Source organism: Alexandromys fortis, unplaced genomic scaffold (genome assembly GCF_014885135.2).
Source record: "Alexandromys fortis isolate MF-2015 unplaced genomic scaffold, M_Fortis_MF-2015_v1.1 scaffold_225, whole genome shotgun sequence".
Lineage (NCBI taxonomy): Eukaryota > Metazoa > Chordata > Mammalia > Rodentia > Cricetidae > Alexandromys > Alexandromys fortis.
In genome coordinates, this window is record NW_026068119.1 from 1015331 (window position 1) to 1033016 (window position 17686).

The following is a 17686-nucleotide window of genomic DNA, read 5'->3' on the forward strand; positions in this document are numbered from 1 at the left end:
CCTTGGCCTCAGCCAGCTTGAGTCCCACCTTGGCCACATTAGACCCTGTCTCAAATCAACAAAAGTAAAGTTCAACCTAAATGTAAACAAACAAAATAACAAAACACAAAGAAAATAAAACAAAATAAAAATGGAAAGGAATTAAAACTTTATTTGCTCTGCCCTGCTTCCTCTCCCTTGGAAGTATACTGTCTCTTAAGAAATTGTCCCTGCTTCTATAATTTAAAAAGCAAAGAAAGGAGGCTGGAGAGATGGCTCAGCAGTTAAGAGCACTGGTTATACTTCCAGATGACCTGGGTTCAATTCCCAGCACCCACATAGCAGCAGCACACAACTGTTTGTAATTCCAGGGGATCTAACACCCTCATAAATGCAAGCAAAATACCAATGCACATGAAATAAAAAATAATAAGGAAGAAAAGTAAAAGCAAAAAAAAATTCAGGGTAAGGATTGGCAGAAATGCCTTAGTTGGTAAAAGTTCTTGCTTCAAAGCCTGACAACCTAACTTGGATCCTCAGAACTTATAGTAGAAAGAGCCAACTACTGAAAGTTGTCCTCTCACACCCGCACACATGCACCATACGTGTGTGTGTATCTATATATTCCTGCATTTGTATTCAAGTGCAAGCATGTGCACATTCATCACACATGCATCTCACACACACACAACCATACTACTACTAATAATAATAATAAAGTGTAAACCAAGCAGTAGTGGCATACACCATTAATCCCAGCACTCCAGGCAGAACTCTGTGAGTTCGAGGCTAGCCTGGTCTACAGAGGAGTTTCAGGAGAGCCAGGACTGTTGCACAGAAAAACCCTGTCTCTAAAAACAAAATAGTAATAGAAGTAGTAGTAGTAATATCACTGTAAATAAAAATATAAAAAAGAAAGCATAGCCTAGTGGCACCTGTAACCCCAGCAATTGGAAAACTGAGAAATGAGGCTCTCCAGTTTCAGGTCAGCCTAGGTTACTGAAACCAAGTGTTTAAAAAATCCACAAGAGGAGCCATAAAGACAGCTCAGTGGTTGCCTGCCATGAAAGCCTATAGACCTGAGTTCAAACCCCTAAACTCACAAAAAAGCAGAAGACAGCTAACTCCATAAAGTTGTCCCCTGACCTACACATACATGCATATACATACTAAATGGATTTTTTTTTAAAGAGCTGGAATGTATCTTAGTAATAGAGCACTTACCTGGGATTTATGGGGCCTAATGTTTGATCTCCATCACCACCAAAAAAAAATATAAAATAGGATGTTAATAAACTGTAATTATAAATAGCTATATATCATGATCTTGGGGAGATTACTTAATATTATAAATATCCCAGCCATTTACTAATTTCTACATTCCATGAAATGACAATTAAAAATCAAATGGTATCATGTATAGTGTATACCATGTATAGATTGTAGGCACATACCTGCAATCCCACTACTTCGGAGGCAGCAGAAAGAATTCAAGGTCAGCCTGGGCCAAACAGTGAGATCCTATCTCAAAAAAAGAAAGAAAGAAAGAAAGAAAGAAAGAAAGAAAGAAAGAAAGAAAGAAAGAAAGCCAACCAAATAAGCAAAAACACCAAATGAGAATATCTTGAGAGTTAAATTAACTGATTTCAAAGTTTAGAAGAGAAAATACAAAGAAGCTAAGAAAATTGGGAAAAAATACTGAATTAGGGTCTTAGGCTACTCAAGAGTGCTACTTTTAGTACAAGAATATAATACAGAAAGAATAAAGAACTAAACATAAGAAACACAACCACTAAGGTATTAAAAATATCTTTAAAGAGGTGGGTGGAGGGATGCTTAGCAGTTAAAAGCATTTGTTGCTCTTCCAGAGGACCTGGGTTCAGTTCCCAACACCCACATGGTAACTCTTACAACCATCTGTAACTCCAGTTCCAGGGGATCTGATCCCTTATTCTGATCTCCTTAGGCACTAGGCATGCATGTGGAGCACACACATACATGCAGGCAAAACTCTCATACACATAAAATAAATTAATTAAATGGATAATTTAAAAATAAAAGTGTAGGTGGGGAAGAGACAGAAATCTTTAATAAATAAATAAAAAATAAAAGTGTATAATAAACATTTTACAATTTTTGAATAGAAAAGACCTTTTTAAGCAATGTTCAGGCCTAAATGCCATGAAAAAAGATTTACATATTTTATTACCTTAAAAACTCTTAATAACCTACTGTATGGAAGGAAGAAAAAAGATAAAATTTAGGGTTTTTTCACTTTTTAAAAAAATAAAATATGTACCTTACCATTAAAAACTAAAAACAGATATAGATTGAGTGACGAAGACTAAATATATGTAGAAAGGGATTAATTAACATCATATTTAAGGAAATCATACAAATTAGTAATCTAAGAACAATAAAACATCAAAAGATAGTACCACATACTTCAGATAGGCTGAACTTCGGATGAAAAACAAATACTTCACAAAAAAAATAATAAGGGGGTTGGAGAAACTGTGCAATAGTTAAGAGCACTTGCTACTCTTACAGAAGATCTTGGTTGGATTCCCAGAACCCAGAAGGTGACTCACAGCCATTCATAATTCCTGTTTCAGGAGATTCAAAGCCCTCTTCTGACTTCTTCAGACACCAGACATATATATGGTGCACATACATATATGCAGGCAAAACATTCATACACATAAAAAATAAAAAATTTAAAAACACTAAAAATTGATTAGCAATTTGCAAATCGAAGCATTAAATACCATTCACTTATCCATGAGGTTGCCAAAAATTAAAGGCACTAATAATATCCAGTAGTTATGAGAATGTAAGGAAAAGAATACTCACATACTCTGAAAATAAGATCAGTTCAGATTCTTTACCATGCTAAATAAGGCAGCATCTACTGAAAATTAAACGCAGGAATCTTTTAACCTAGCAAGAACAGCAAAGTCCAGTGGCAATCGGGTGATAACTTTGGAGCTCTTACACCGGAACTCCTAACTTTTGTTTCAAGATACTGCATTTGGACTCCCATGTTACTGAATCTCAGCACACCACTGGGTGCCATGCTGGTGTGAAAGAGACTCGTCCCAAAGGTTCAAAGAAAAAGTGTACACATTCTACTATAATGGAAACTCACCCAAGTCAGGCTCCACGGTCAAGTTACAGGACAGATTTGGACTAAACAGTCACTCCGGGCTTGTTGGACAGAACGTTCTAGAAAGGAAAATAGCTCAGAAACATCTTAAAGTTTCATGATGGCCAGCTCACATCACCAGCTAAAAAATCTCTTGGAGGTTGGGCTACTGTATGTGAGGAGTAACCACCCGAAAACGTTGGAATTTCGAGGTGTACTTTTTAATATGGTGATAAATTGTGAATATCGATTTCACAATTATAACTATTTTAAATTGCAAGCTTCAGTTTTACAACGTTCACTATGTTCTCTACATCTCCAGTCACAACTATCCTCTAATTACAGAACTTTTTTCATCACCCCCGAAGGAAAACTGTACCTGAACATGGAGATAGCCCTTTTGAAGAATTGATAACACAAAGAAAAATATTTTTAAAAAATAGAATTAGTCTGTAGAGAACTGAAAATTCAAGTGATAGATTTCAAAATTCTTTAGAAATGGCCACACAGAAGCAGCATATAGGCGTGTGGCGGAGGGATAAACCTACAGTGAAAAGCAGACGCAGCTGTGGAAAGCGGAAGGATACATGTGATGTGATAATGCACGTGCAAAAACAGAAGACTACACGTGCAGTGCGGTAGAAGACTATATGTGCAACAACAAAAGAGTACATGTATAGTGGAGGGATATATATATATACTTGGAGGGATAGATATATAACCTGGATAGACGTATAACTGAGTCACGGACTTGTGGCGGAGGAATGGACTTGTAGAGTTGAGGCGTAAGCCTGTGGCATACGTGCGGAGGGATCAGCTAGTTCCCGGAGAGTCACAGGCTGAGGCAGCCATTTAATGCAGCGGAGCGTGATGCTTTGGTAGTGTGTCAGAAGCTGAGGCCGGTGGTGGGATGTCCCGCGATGCTGGGACATGGCCAACCGCCTGCCAATCCGTTCCATCAGGGCCATAAGTCCCTCTACCTGCTGCCTGGGAGTACCTTACCATGCAGTTCTCCGGTCCTTACTGAAGTTGTGAGGTGAATGGAACCTGCCGTTATCCTCCATTTTCGGCCGTCTGAGATCACCTACTGCTGCTAGATGCCCATGAAGTACTGTCTTCTTCAGCCCTGGTCGCAGGAGCACTCCCCTGACTACTTTGTGGCCAAGGTTCTGGAAGCCCACAAGACCTCCTTAGTAAGGGAAAATCTAGAACTCGGTTGACTGAGTGAGCAGTATTTCCTGGTACTTATTAGGGTAGTTCTAATTTGGCATTTTAGCAGGGAATGGAGTTTTGTGTGTAAGTTGCAATGGAATTGGGGGTGGTCGTGGTTGAGCGGACTCTTACTCAGGATATTAGGGTGAAAAACAAACAAACCATGCTCTGTGGAAAAAAGTAGTGCTCCGAGAGGTGAGGAGGGAAAGAGAGGAAATATGAGAGGCAACACACAACAGGTATGCTTTCCAAAAGAAGTAGTTGATGGCTTGGAAAAAAAAAAAGATCGGTTAATGGATTTGCTGGTGTTTGTTGTTTGTTGAAGGTAATTTTGCACCGATATTGACAAAGGTTAGGGAGGGGTCTATAGTCCAGACTGGTACTGAAGTGGATACAAGGAAGTCTTCTGCCTCCCCAAAATTTGGAATTAAGGACTATAACGCTGCTTGGCCACAGTTCTCTCCTTCTCTCTCTTTTTGAGGCTTGTTTGTTTGGGGGTTTGGTATTTCGTGTTTTGAGATAGATGTTGCTCTACATAGCCCTGGCTGTCCTAAAATTTGAAGTGTAGGCCAGGCTGACTTTGAACTCATAAAGATTCGCTTACCTCTGCCTGCTGAGTGCTGGGATTAAAGCAAAGGCATGCACAACTATACCCGGCTTCTCTACAGTTTTTCAATGACTAAACTACTAGCTGTATGTCTATTCAGCTTCCTAATACTGATTAGGTCCTGTTAGATTTTCTCTTTCTAGAATTTTTTAGTTATTTTGATTAACAAGATTTTAAGATACAATTGTCCACATTATTTTTTAAAAATTCCTTTTCATTTCTTTAAGGGTGACAAGAATAGCCTCATTTTTATTTTCTGGATTATTTCAGTCTTTTCACAGCTTTGCCTGTCTAGCTAAAGCTCTGTTAATATTTTGCAAGAGCCAACTTTGGATACTGTGGGTTGTACTTCAGTGCAAATCACTTGCCTAGTATACCTTGGCCTTGATAATTAACACTGCACAAAAAGGAACTAAGTTTAGTTTATTAGATTTTCTACCTCTTTTGCTACACTCTTTTTTATTTCTGCTATGATCTTTATTATTCTTTCCTTTCTTAAAGGATTTTGGTTTAGTTCTTTTGTAGTTAGGTTGTTGATTAGAAATTATTTAAAATAAGTTTTAGCTTTACATTTTTCTTAGAGCTGCTTTTGCTGCATAGGTTTTGGATTTTTGCTTTTATTTTTGTGCATCTGTTTCTGATTTTCCTTGTAATATTTTTCCTTTAGTTTGTATAAGAGTTCATTATTTAATTTCCACAAGTCTGTTGGATGTTTTATATAGTGATATTTTGTTTGTGTTTTAACAAATAAAGCTTGCCTGAAGATCAGAGTGCAGAACCAAGCTACTAAAGGCCAGACAGTGACGACTCACACCTTTAATCCTAGCACTAGGAAGGTAGAGACAGAAAGGGATATGGCTGGGAGGAGAGGGGACTATAAGGCAGGAAGAGACAGGACCTTGGATGAAGCCTGAGATTTGGTGGAGACAGATACAGTCTGGAGATGCAGTCAGAGGATGGGATTGCCCCTTTGGTCTGAACATTGGTAGCTGGCTGACAGCTTTGCTTCTCTTCTGATCTTCAGGCAAACTTTATTTGTTAAAACACAAACAAATATCACTACAGTTTTCTTTTTTTCTGTCCTTGTAGTCACAAAGTACTTTGCATGGTTTTTCCTTTTTATTCTGCCTTGGTGTTCAGAGTGCAGCTCAGCAGTAGACTATTTGCCTACCATGAGCAAGACCCTAGCCCCCAGCACTGCAAACATAATTTGCCCTGAAACCTGAACTATGACATTAAGAGGACAATGTAGTTGCATTTTAAGACACAAGATTTAGCTAGGTGGTGGTGCCACATACCTCTAATCCCAGCACTTGGGAGGCAGAGGCAGGTTGATGTCTGAGACCGAGGCCAGCCTGGTCTACAGAGTGAGTTCCAGGACAGCCAGGGCTATACAAGGAAACCCTGTCTCATGGGGGAGAAAAAAAAGACACAAGATTTTGTTTTGTTTTATGGGTCTTAAATACAGTCACATTGTCATCTTAATGTTATTCACCACCACCCCTGCTGAGGTTACAATTACAGGGTATAACACCAGGCTTTTTTTTTAATGAAGCAAATAACGTTTATTTATGTCTTTTAATTTTATCAAATACAGAGAAACAGATTTAAGAAGACAAATATTAGCAGAGCATACTGGCACATGCCTTTAATCCCAGCACTTGGGAGGCAGAGGCAGGTAGATCTCTGATTTGGAAGGCAGCCTGGTCTACAGAGTTAGTTCCAGGACACTCGTTTTAAAAGAAATACTCAGTGAAACCCTGTCTCGAATAAATAAGTAGATAGGTAGATAGACAGAAATGCTTGTTACAAGTCTATTTTATTTTTGTTCTTTCTTTTTTCTTTTTTTTTCTTTTTTTTTGGGGGGGGTTTCCAACTGCCTCTCCCAAGTGCTGGTATTAAAGGAGTGTGCCCATCACTACCCAGCTTGTCTATCTTACCTTAAAGTAGATAGATCATTAAATAATACAGAAGTTGCTCCAGTTTTTTTTTTTTTGGTTTGGTTTTGGTTTTGTTTTTTGTTTGTTTTGTTTTGTTTGTTTTTTGTTTTTTAAAGCATGGGTTCTGGTGGTAATTGGCAAACACTTTACTGATAAAAGTAGCTCCCAAGTTCCAGCTTTGTTTTTTGGCTGAGGTGAGATGATATTTCATCAGAGTTGTTTGCTTGTTTGATTTTTGTGATGGTGGGGATAGATCTTGATCACCCACCTGCTAGGCAACACTCTATCACTAAGCTGGCTTCCAGCCTCAGCCTCTTGAATCCTAGGATTGCAGGTATCAGTCACCATGATTGTAGTTTATATTTACATGTTCTTGGTAACTAATGATGCTATTTTTTTTTTCACGACAGGGTTTTGCTGTGTAACCCTGGCTGTCTTGAAACTCACTCTGTAGAACAGGCTGATCTCGAACTTGCAGAAAACTGAAGATGACTTAGAAGAAGCATCAACCCAAAACTGAAGAGCTTTTAGTTTCACAAGTTTTCTCTTTTTTTTGTTTTTATTTTGTTTTTGTCTTTGTCTTTTTTTTTTTTTAACTAAGCAAGCCTGAGGAGTAACCAAAAGATCTTTGTATGAACAACTTCTTGAAAACTACTTGGTGCTGGAACAAAGATAAGCACTCCCTGGAAGCAAATTCTTCCCCATGGGCATGTCCATACCTTCATTCTAGTTGCCACCACTGAGTTGTACCTCTCAATGCATAGTAGTTGATAAGAAAAAGAAAACCCTATCTGGATATGACACATACCTGTAATCTATACACTCTGGCAGCTGAGACAGGAAAATTACCAAGTTTGAGGCCAGCCTAAACTGTGTAGCTCCAGGCCAGACTGGGCTACAAAAATAGCAGTAGGATCAAAAACCCATTGCCATTGTTCTTGGGGTCTCAGTAGTCCTCATTGTCCGCTATGTTCAGCGAGACCGGTTTTAACCCAGGCATTTTCAGACCCAGGCCAGCTGGCCTTGGTGAGTTCCCAATAGGACATCCCCATTGTCTCAGTGTGTGGGTGCCCCCCTCGCGGTCCTGAGTTCCTTGCTTGTGCTCTCTCTCCTTCTGCTCCTGATTTGGACCTTGAGATTTCAGTCCGGTGCTCCAATATGGGTCTCTGTCTCTGTCTCCTTTCATTGCCTGATGAAGGTTAATATTCAGGAGGATGCCTATAGGTTTTTCTTTGGGTTCTCCTTCTTATTTAGCTTCTCTAGGAACCCAAATTATAGGCTCAATGTCCTTTATTTATGGCTAGAAACCAAATATGAGTGAGTACATTCCATGTTCCTCTTTTTGGGTCTGGCTTACCTCACTCAGGATAGTGTTTTCTATTTCCATCCATTTGCCTGCAAACTTCAAGAAGTCCTTGTTTTTTACTGCTGAGTAGTACTCTAATATGTATATATTCCATACTTTCTTTATCCATTCTTCAACTGAAGGGCATCTAGGTTGTTTCCAGGTTCTGGCTATTACAAACAATGCTGCTATGAACATAGTAGAGCATATACTTTTGTTGTATGATAAGGCCTCTCTTGGGTATATTCCCAAGAGTGGTATTGCTGGGTCCATGGGTAGGTTGATCCCGAATTTCCTGAGAAACCTCCACACTGCTTTCCAGAGTGGTTGCACAAGTTTGCATTCCCACCAGCAATGAATGAGTGTACCCCTTTCTCCACAACCTCTCCAGCAAAGGCTATCATTGGTGTTTTTGATTTTCGCCATTCTGACAGGTGTAAGATGGTATCTTAAAGTTGTCTTGATTTGCATTTCCCTGATCGCTAAGGAAGTTGAGCATGACCTTAGGTGTCTTTTGGCCATTTGAACTTCTTCTGTTGAGAGATCAAAGCAGCAGCATTTTGGCATGGATTTTCATCCTGTAGGAGAATACATTCTCCCCATGGAATACTAGTAACCTGCTGTATATAGAGTAACAGATATTAGCCAAGGGGAAGTAGAGTGACAGAAAGTCAGTCACAAACATTGGCACTGCCTAGAATACTCAAATGCTTTTGTGTTTATAGTTAAAAACCCATATTCTCAAAAAAATTTAGCATCTGACTTGTGCACAGGTAGACCAAAGACTATAAAAATGCTTTATATTTTCTGTTTTGCACTTAGGTTCCTTCCTCTGTGTTCTAAAAGCTCCACTTGCCATCACCATACTATGGATTTTGTGGCAGTGGGTGTCATCCTTATCTTTGTCACCCAATTTCCAGTTCAGGGAAGGCCCCAGGCTTGACCCACGGCCATCTTATTACATTGATCTGAGACACATATATCCCAGAATTGCTTTCTGTGCTCTGTTTGGTCACAGGCCAATTGGAATAAGCAACATGAGTAGAGAGAAGGGAGAATTGTGAACAGTTGAACACACATTTAGTTTGAAGCAGAGCAGAATTGCTGTTCCACCTTTTTGCTTTGTGCAATGGGAACCTTTGAGGAATATAATGCAGGAAATTATGCTAATGGAAACTTCCTTCTAGTATCAGTAACCTGCCAGGGATTGCTGGAAACAGGAAAATCTAAGATAGGATTGAAGAAAAGTGGGAACTAGCAAGAGAGTAGAAAACCAAAGGTGGTCCTGAAAGAGTAAAGAAAATAATAAATGTTGCTGACTACTAGAAGGATCTGGAGTTATATAAAAAGAAAAAAAAACAAGTATCCAGGAGTTTCTTGGTTTACAGATGGCAGGAAATCCTATTCATGAATTACAGAAATTACATGGGAAAGATGATTCAGCTTGCGGGCCAAGTCATCTAGTGAGTTGGGCAGCTTACATTTGCAGCTAGATGCTGCTGGATGTGCACTCAGGAACTGCACAAGTGACTACCTCGGAGAACTAAACTGTAAAAAGTAGCTCTGGCTAGAGCTGGGTGTGAAGATAGCTAAGTGAATGTGAAGTGAGACACAAACAGTAGTCCAGGGAACAAGTATAACTGAAAGACAAGTCAGCTGAGACATAGCAGCACTTTAGTTTGGGCAGGGATAGCAGCCTGAGAAAGTGCCCTAAAATTTTTAACCAAAACTGGGTTCAGTGAGAATTTGAAAATCAGGACAGCTACAGAGACAAGTGTATCTAATGTAGAGAGGATCTGGACTTCTGAGATTAGACAGTTGTCCTAGGCAACACAGTGTACACAGGACACTCCTCCCAGGAAGAGATAGACTCCCTCTAGAGTATATTGTGATTTCTATACACTGAGCCCACATACCCAAGGCATTCTTAGTCACAGCAGCATCCTAGGGTATACCAAAAGTATGTTATCTGGTACTTGAAAGGCCTGCCAAAATGAATAAGACACTTCAATCTAGAAAAATCTGTTTTCTTGAGGATGGGAAGTAGAATAAAGCCAGAAATGCCTTAGGGTGCTCTTAAGAAGAGAGGGACACAGGATCAGAGACTGGGCAGGGCTGACTCCAGCCAGTAACATTTAGGGGAAAAAAAAGAGCATTGGATTAACTTGAACAGTACTACTACTACTACTACTGTGTGACCAGCCAACTGAAATCTGATCTGAAAGATCATTTGATAGTCTAACCTAGAATATTTTAGTGAGCTTTCAAGGAATATTGTTATGTAAATTACAGCAAGGGTTGAACCATGCAGGGCTTTGCTGTAGTACAGGGTACTTTGGAGCAGTAAGAGTAACAGCTTCTCAAAAATGATGGAGTTGAAGGTGGGTTCCTGATAATGTTGTGTTCATGTTTTGTTGGTCTGTGGTTTTTTCAGGTGATGACAACGCTTACCACGTGGCCCTGGAAGACCTGGCCATGTTCTGAGCAATTCCTAACTGCACTGTTTTCTATCCAAGTGATTCCATCTCCACAGAGCATGTGCTGTTTGGGCAGCCAATACTAAGATATGTTTAAAGAATGCCAAATCAGAAAATGCTTCTGGGCTTTACTACTAGTTTTGAACCAATGAGAGTTTTGTTTGTTTGTTTTCCTAGCATAAAATATAAAATTTGGTTCTAGATGCTGAGGGTGCACCATATAAACTGGTCATGGTCGTACACACCTAAAATCTTAGCATTTAGGAGATGGAGCCAGGAAGGTCAATATTTCAAGGTCACCTTCAGCTATATTAATAGTTTTAAGCCAGCTTAGGATTCATGGGACCCTAACAACAGGTGACTGTACACGTGAATGCATTAGGATTGTAAAACATGCAAAGCTTACCATAGGGCTAGAGAGATGGATCAGTGGATAAAAAGCTTGCTACACAAGCATGAGTACTAGAATTTAGATCTCTAGAATTCACATAAAAATTGGACAGGGAGCCAGGCGTGTTGACAAAAACCTTTAATCCTAGTACTTGGACTTGAAAATGTACCCATTCAAGTTGACAATAAAGTTATATTTACACCTTCTCATTGGAAATGGCTGAGCCACTTCATATTCACATATTTAAAGTCTTTCTAAGGATGAATCATTACAAACTATATTGTGGTAGAATTAATTTTTAATGTGTTTTTGGTTTCTTGTCCTCAAGAGTCAGTGTCCCTGCCCTAAATTTTTGTTCCATGAGGACAGGAATAGTCAGTGCATATTTTAGAAATCTTCCCAAATCAAAAATGGAACAACATGGCGAATTTATCACTGAGAATATCACCAGGATCCTGCTTGAGATATTTTTCTCTCAGTAGCATAGTCAGGTATGTAACCTGTTCACCGGTAGTTGAGCTTCTCCCTCACTTCAGAGAATGCATTTTGTTGTTAGTATGAAGAATTCTTCACTCCTCTTTTCTAATGTTTAATGACTTATTACTTGAAAAGTTATGGTTTGGTTTAATTATCTTTTTTAATTTTTGAAATTATAACATTTCTCCCTTCTCTTTCCTCTCTCCAAACCTTCTCAAATGCCCCTTCTTACTCACTTTCAAATTCATGGCCTCTTTTTCCATTAATTGTTGTTGTTATTCGTAAACCTGCACAGTCTGTATAATGTTACTTGTACATTTATGTTTTCAGGACTGGCCATTTGGTATTGGATAGCTAATTAGTGTGCTCCTCCCACTCTCTGCATTCCTTAGTTCTTTGTGTTGGGTTGAGGCATCCTGGGCTTCTCCACCCTCATTCACATTAGCTCATCTATAGTTGTCCTTGTTCAGTTCATGTTTTGGCAGTCATGTTGGTAATACTTTATAAGTATAACTTGTGACATTCCTAGGAGACAGTCTCATAGCACACTGTTCCTCTGGCTCTTACAGTCTTCACACACACACCCCTTCTTCAATGTTCTCTAAACCTTACATTTGGGAGTGTTTGGTAGATGTATCCATTGGAACTAGTCTCCACAGCCCTGAATTTTGTTTGGTTGTGGTTTTCTGTAAAGATCTCCATCTATTGCAGTTTGATTTTCCTAACTATTGTTCTGGTTTTCACTTATGCCACAGGAAATGTGTTTCATTCATACTAGCCAAGCAGAAACTGTGGTTATTTACACTACTCAAGAAACCTTTCAGATTGGACAGGCCAAGGTAAGGGCATAAGTTTTCCTGTGTTGTCCAGTATCCATTATGTGAAGAGAGCTATTCTAACTAACCCTTGCAATTTTTTGGTTGCTTTTCCTTTACTAAATCTGTTGTGATCTTTGCCTGATAGATCTGTACTTCTTTCTAAATGGAATCTCTTTTGTTGTATTTTTTCTTTTTTTTTCTTTTTATTATTTTATTTTTTAATGAAAAAAATTTCCGCCTCCTCCCTGCCTCCCATTTCCCTCCCCCTCCCCCCACTCATTCCCCCCCCCCCCCCCCCCCCCCCCCCCCCCCCCCATTCCTTTCCCCCTCCCTCTCCAGTCCAAAGAACAGCCAGGGTTCCCTGCCCTGTGGGAAATCCAAGGTCCTCCCCCCTCCATCCAGGTCTAGAAAGGTGAGCATCCTTCCACAGTCCTCCCAAAATCATGATCAGGTGTGTCACAGTAACATCCCACTATGCTGGTACCAGTTTGTCTTAGTTAGGGTTTCTGTTCTTGTGACAAAAACACCATGACTAAAAAGCAGGTTGGGGAGGAAAGGGTTTATTCAGCTTACACTTCCACATTGCTGCTCATCACTGAGGGAAGTCAGGACAGGAACTCAAGCAGGGCAGGATCCTGGAGTCAGGAACTGATGCAGAGGCCATGGAGGGTGCTGCTTACTGACTTTTCTCCCATGGCTTGCTCAGCCTGCCTTCTTATAGAACCCAGGACCACAAGCCCAGGGAATAGCAGCACCCACAATGGGCTGTGCTCTCCCCCATTGGTCACTAATTGAGAAAATGCCTTACAGCTAGATCTTATGGAAGCAATTCCTCAACTGGGGTGCCTTTCTGTCTGATGACTCTGTGTCAAATTGATGTACAAAACCAGCCAATACATAGGGACACATAGACCTCTCTCAAAAACAACTGGATCCTTTCAAACAAAAGAGCAAATGGCAAAATGTAAGCGTATTTCAGGGAGCTAAGGCTTGGGCTATATTTGGATCTAGAAAATAGGTAGGAGACAACATTCTGATTTTAATGACACAAGGCCCTAAGACCACATCTCATTGGGTATTTCTCTGGAAGGGCTCCCAGATCCAGCGTGCAAATGTGGAAATCTCTGGTAGAGATGGGAGAAATACCTATCCCCATGAAGGTCACAAAGAACACTTCCCACAAAGTCCATGTCTGTCCAAGGGTACATATAGACTGGACACCCCATGATTCTGTTGAGAGCTGATCGTGTTGGCATCTTCTGCCAGACATTTATACCAAAATCCACCTGACTCCTGGCAGAAAAGTGGACATATGTCATAGTCTTCACTGTTTGTACACATATTCTAGGCACAAGGGCTACCCCATGAAGAGAGAGACAGGAGTGGGGGGAGGAGGAGAAGGGTGGGAGGAGGGGGAGGGAAATGGGAGGCTGGGAGGAGGCAGAAACTTTTTTTTCCTTTTCTCAATAAAAAAAAACGAAAAAAAAAGATTCTGCTTTGTTCTCCTTAAAAGGAAAAAAAACAGCTAACATCTTTATTACACATTCAGAAATTCTAATTTCCCTTTAATATATGACTACATATATGAATATCAAAACGGGTTATATTTAAAATGGCAGAATAGCTAACAAGACAACCACCTAATACTGAACTTTCTCATAAAACTGCATATAAGTGTATTAAGGATCTTGTAGAAGTGACAGTTTAAAAGTATTTCCCTCGTAAATAAAGCAAATATGTGTTGAATTGTAGTCCTCAGCCCAACTTTCATAACCCTAGACCCCTGTAATGCATAGTGCAGTTCGACTTAAGTTACCATGTATACTGCCTTCCTACCTGCAGCTTCCTGAGTCACGTGTAACTTCAGATGCTCTTGAATTTTCTCTGTTGTTTCCCTTCATATCCTCTCCACAGTTCACAGGCTGGTTAGGATGTCTTGTATTGTTTGTGATGACTGTTCTGTGAAGACACGAGGACACTAGTCTTGATCTCTACACTGTGCTATTGATGTTAATAAAGCATCTCAAAAATCAACTACTGTATTCATTTTGTGCCTTCTATTCAATTTGGTTCCCCCTTGCAATATTCCTAAGGGAGAGACATCTATCTCAACCAGACTAGGTGTCATGGACTGCAAGCAAGCCACTCACTGTAAAATAGTATAGCCTTGAAAATCTACACTAGTCAAATCCTTCCATCAGCTGGAATGTAAGAAAGGTGTCAACCAAATAAAAATGGTACTGAGTTTCAAAAGCTCACTGGATGAGCCAAATATGTCACATTTCTTATTACTTTCATTAAGTGGACATCATAAATTTGGGTAGACATGACCACATTGCTTCTGGAGCTATGCAACAATGTATGGTAGAGATTTAACCTGGATTTGGTGTCATTAGAGCCTGCTCATTCTACTCCTACCCTTAGTCTACTGATTGGGTTTCCTGGCCTGTAAAAGGAAAATCTTCATAAACACTGCAAAATTGGGCTGCAGAGATGTCAGTGGTTAAGGGTACTTGCTTTCAGGTTTGGTTCCTAACACCCACATCAAGTGGCTCACAACTGACCCCTTCTGGCCTCTGGGCACTCTCACACATGTGGCAAACATTCACAGACATACCATACATACACAGACATTTTTTAAATAAGATCTTTAAATAACTGGGTGTGATGACACATGTCTTTTTTTTATTTTTTTTAAAAGATTTATTTATTTATTATGTATACAGTGTTCTGTCTCCATGTATGCCTGCAGGCCAGAAGAGGGCACCAGATCTCATTATAGATGGTTGTGAGCCACCATGTGGATGCTGGGAGTTGAACTCAGGACCTCTGGAAGAGAAGCCAGTGCTCTTAACCTCTGAGCCATCTCTCCAGCCCCAATGACACGTGTCTTTAAACTCAACACTTAGGAGGCAAAGGCAGGAAGTGTTTGAGTTTAAGGCCAGGCTGGACTACATAGTGAGGCACAGGCCAGCCAACATTAAATAGTAAGGCCCTATCTTTAAAAAAATACTTTTAAATTATTTTGTGATAATCACAATAGTTTTGGAAAACAAACTTTTCTGGGTATGATGACACTTGTAATCCTAGTACTTACAAAGAGGAGGAAGGAGGATTAGAAGTTTGAGGTCATCCTCAGCAATGTAGTGAGTTGGAGGACAGTCTATACTATCCAGTACCTTTATCAAAATATTTTTTACTTCCCCATCTCATGGTAATCACTTTTCCATTATACAATTTTCTCATGTAAAGCATGAAGTTCAGAGTTTTTTATGTACTCAAAAGTAAATTTACAAACACTGATATCCCCCAAATTCCATACCCTGTTTCCCCTCCCAGCTCTTAGCAACCACTGATTTGTTTTTGTCTTTTTAGAAGATATTTTTTGAAAATAGAATTGGAATATATGAGCTTTTTTGTCTGGCTTTCAAAAAGCATAATGTTCTTTGTATGTATGTACATGCACGTGGAAGCCCGAGGGACAACCTTTGGTGGTGGTCCTCTGGTACCTGCCATCTACCTTTCTAGCCTGGAGCTCACCGATTAAGCTAAGATGGCTAGCCACTGCGCCCCTAGGATCCTCTTGTCTCTGCCTTCCCAGTGCTGGGATTAGTAAGGTGAATCACCTTGCCTGATTTGTATTACATGAGCTCTGGGGAATCAAACTCAAGTCCTTGTTCCCAAAAGGCAAGCACGACCTACTGAACCATCCCCAGTCTTGAGTGTAATGCTTTTGAGGTTCATCCATGTTGTCTATGTTCATATCATTCCATTTTTGAGGGAAAGGAGTTTTCTTGTAAGCAAGGCTGGCCTTGAACTTGCTCTGTAACAAGGCTACCTTGAACACTTGATTCTCCTGCCTCTCTCTCCCAAGTGTTCACTACGTTTTTATGGTCACACAATATTCTTGTTTACATAGACCCTATTTTATTTAATCTTTGAATGTTTGGTTTGTTTACATTTTTGCTATTGTAAATAATGACATATGCAGATTTTTGTGTAGATAAGTATTTTCACTTAGTGTGTATGACTGCCTGGAATTGCTGGGTTCTATGGTAATACTATTTGCTTCTTAGTATGTAGTATGAGTGTGTGCTTAAACACAGTTTATGAAAGAGTAAATAAAATGGGAAGATGATCAGCAATCTGGAAAGCAAATATAGAAGCCATTAATACTGGAAAGCCACAATATGAGTGGCTATGCATTCATCTGGAAGTGCTAGATTCAGTATATCTACAACTCAGAGTGCACATTTACACTGGCAGTATAAATGAGTCAACAAATATGCCCAATGGAAGTATAATTCCAAAAAGCAAGATAAAAGTCCCAAAGTTCTGGCTTCTAGATGATGCTGGGCAGAAAAAGACAGCTAAAAGCCAGAAGTGGTCGTTCATTCCTTTAATGGCAGTACTCTGAAAGCAGAGGCAAGCAAGCCGGGAAACATAGTGAGACCCTGTCTCAAAATTAAAAGACAAAAGAAAATAGGACAGCTGTGGTAATAAGGACTCAAGAGCCATGCTCATAAAGAATAAAATGAGAGTTTCTGACCGCGGCAGCAGCCCAGGACAGGGAACTCAGATGTTCCTCATCCCTCCTACACTTCCTGGCCATCCTGCAGGGGCTATACTGTCCGATACCTCCTCTCCCTTCCTATCCCACCCAGCTTGCATCCACAACCCTCCCCCCCCCACCCTGTCTGCCTCCCTCCCCTCTTTGGCCACATAACATCTCCCAGCTCAGCCTGTTCCGGCGCTGGGACCGAATCCGAATAGGGAGGGCAACCGGGAGGGTGGTAGTTCCTTTTTCTCAATAGCCTGCCTGCAGCAAGCAAAGTAGACCCTTGGTTTATGAGCTACCCAAGCAGCACAGAGATTCGATCTGGGCACCAGGAGGGACATCATTGGGGCACCAGGAGAGCCATCACTGGGGAGTGACATCACTGGGAAGGTACATCAGTAGGCAAGGAGACCTGATCCTGTAAAAGAAGATTCATAGGGGAGCATTCAGAGGAAGAGATGGGCAGGCGCCAATGCAAGAATTCACCCAACAATCTGAAGAACAACATGAAACCACCAGAACCCAGTGACCTCACAACAGGAGGACAGGAACACCTTAATCAAGAAGAAGTAGAAAAAATTGATTTTATGAAAGTGATTGACGCCCTTAAACAGCATGTAAAAAATGCCCTTATAGAAATGGATGAGAAGTATAACAGAAAGTTTGAAGAATTGAATAAATCAGTGAATGATACCCTAAGAAACCAAGGAAAAACAATCAAACAGATAATGGAAACA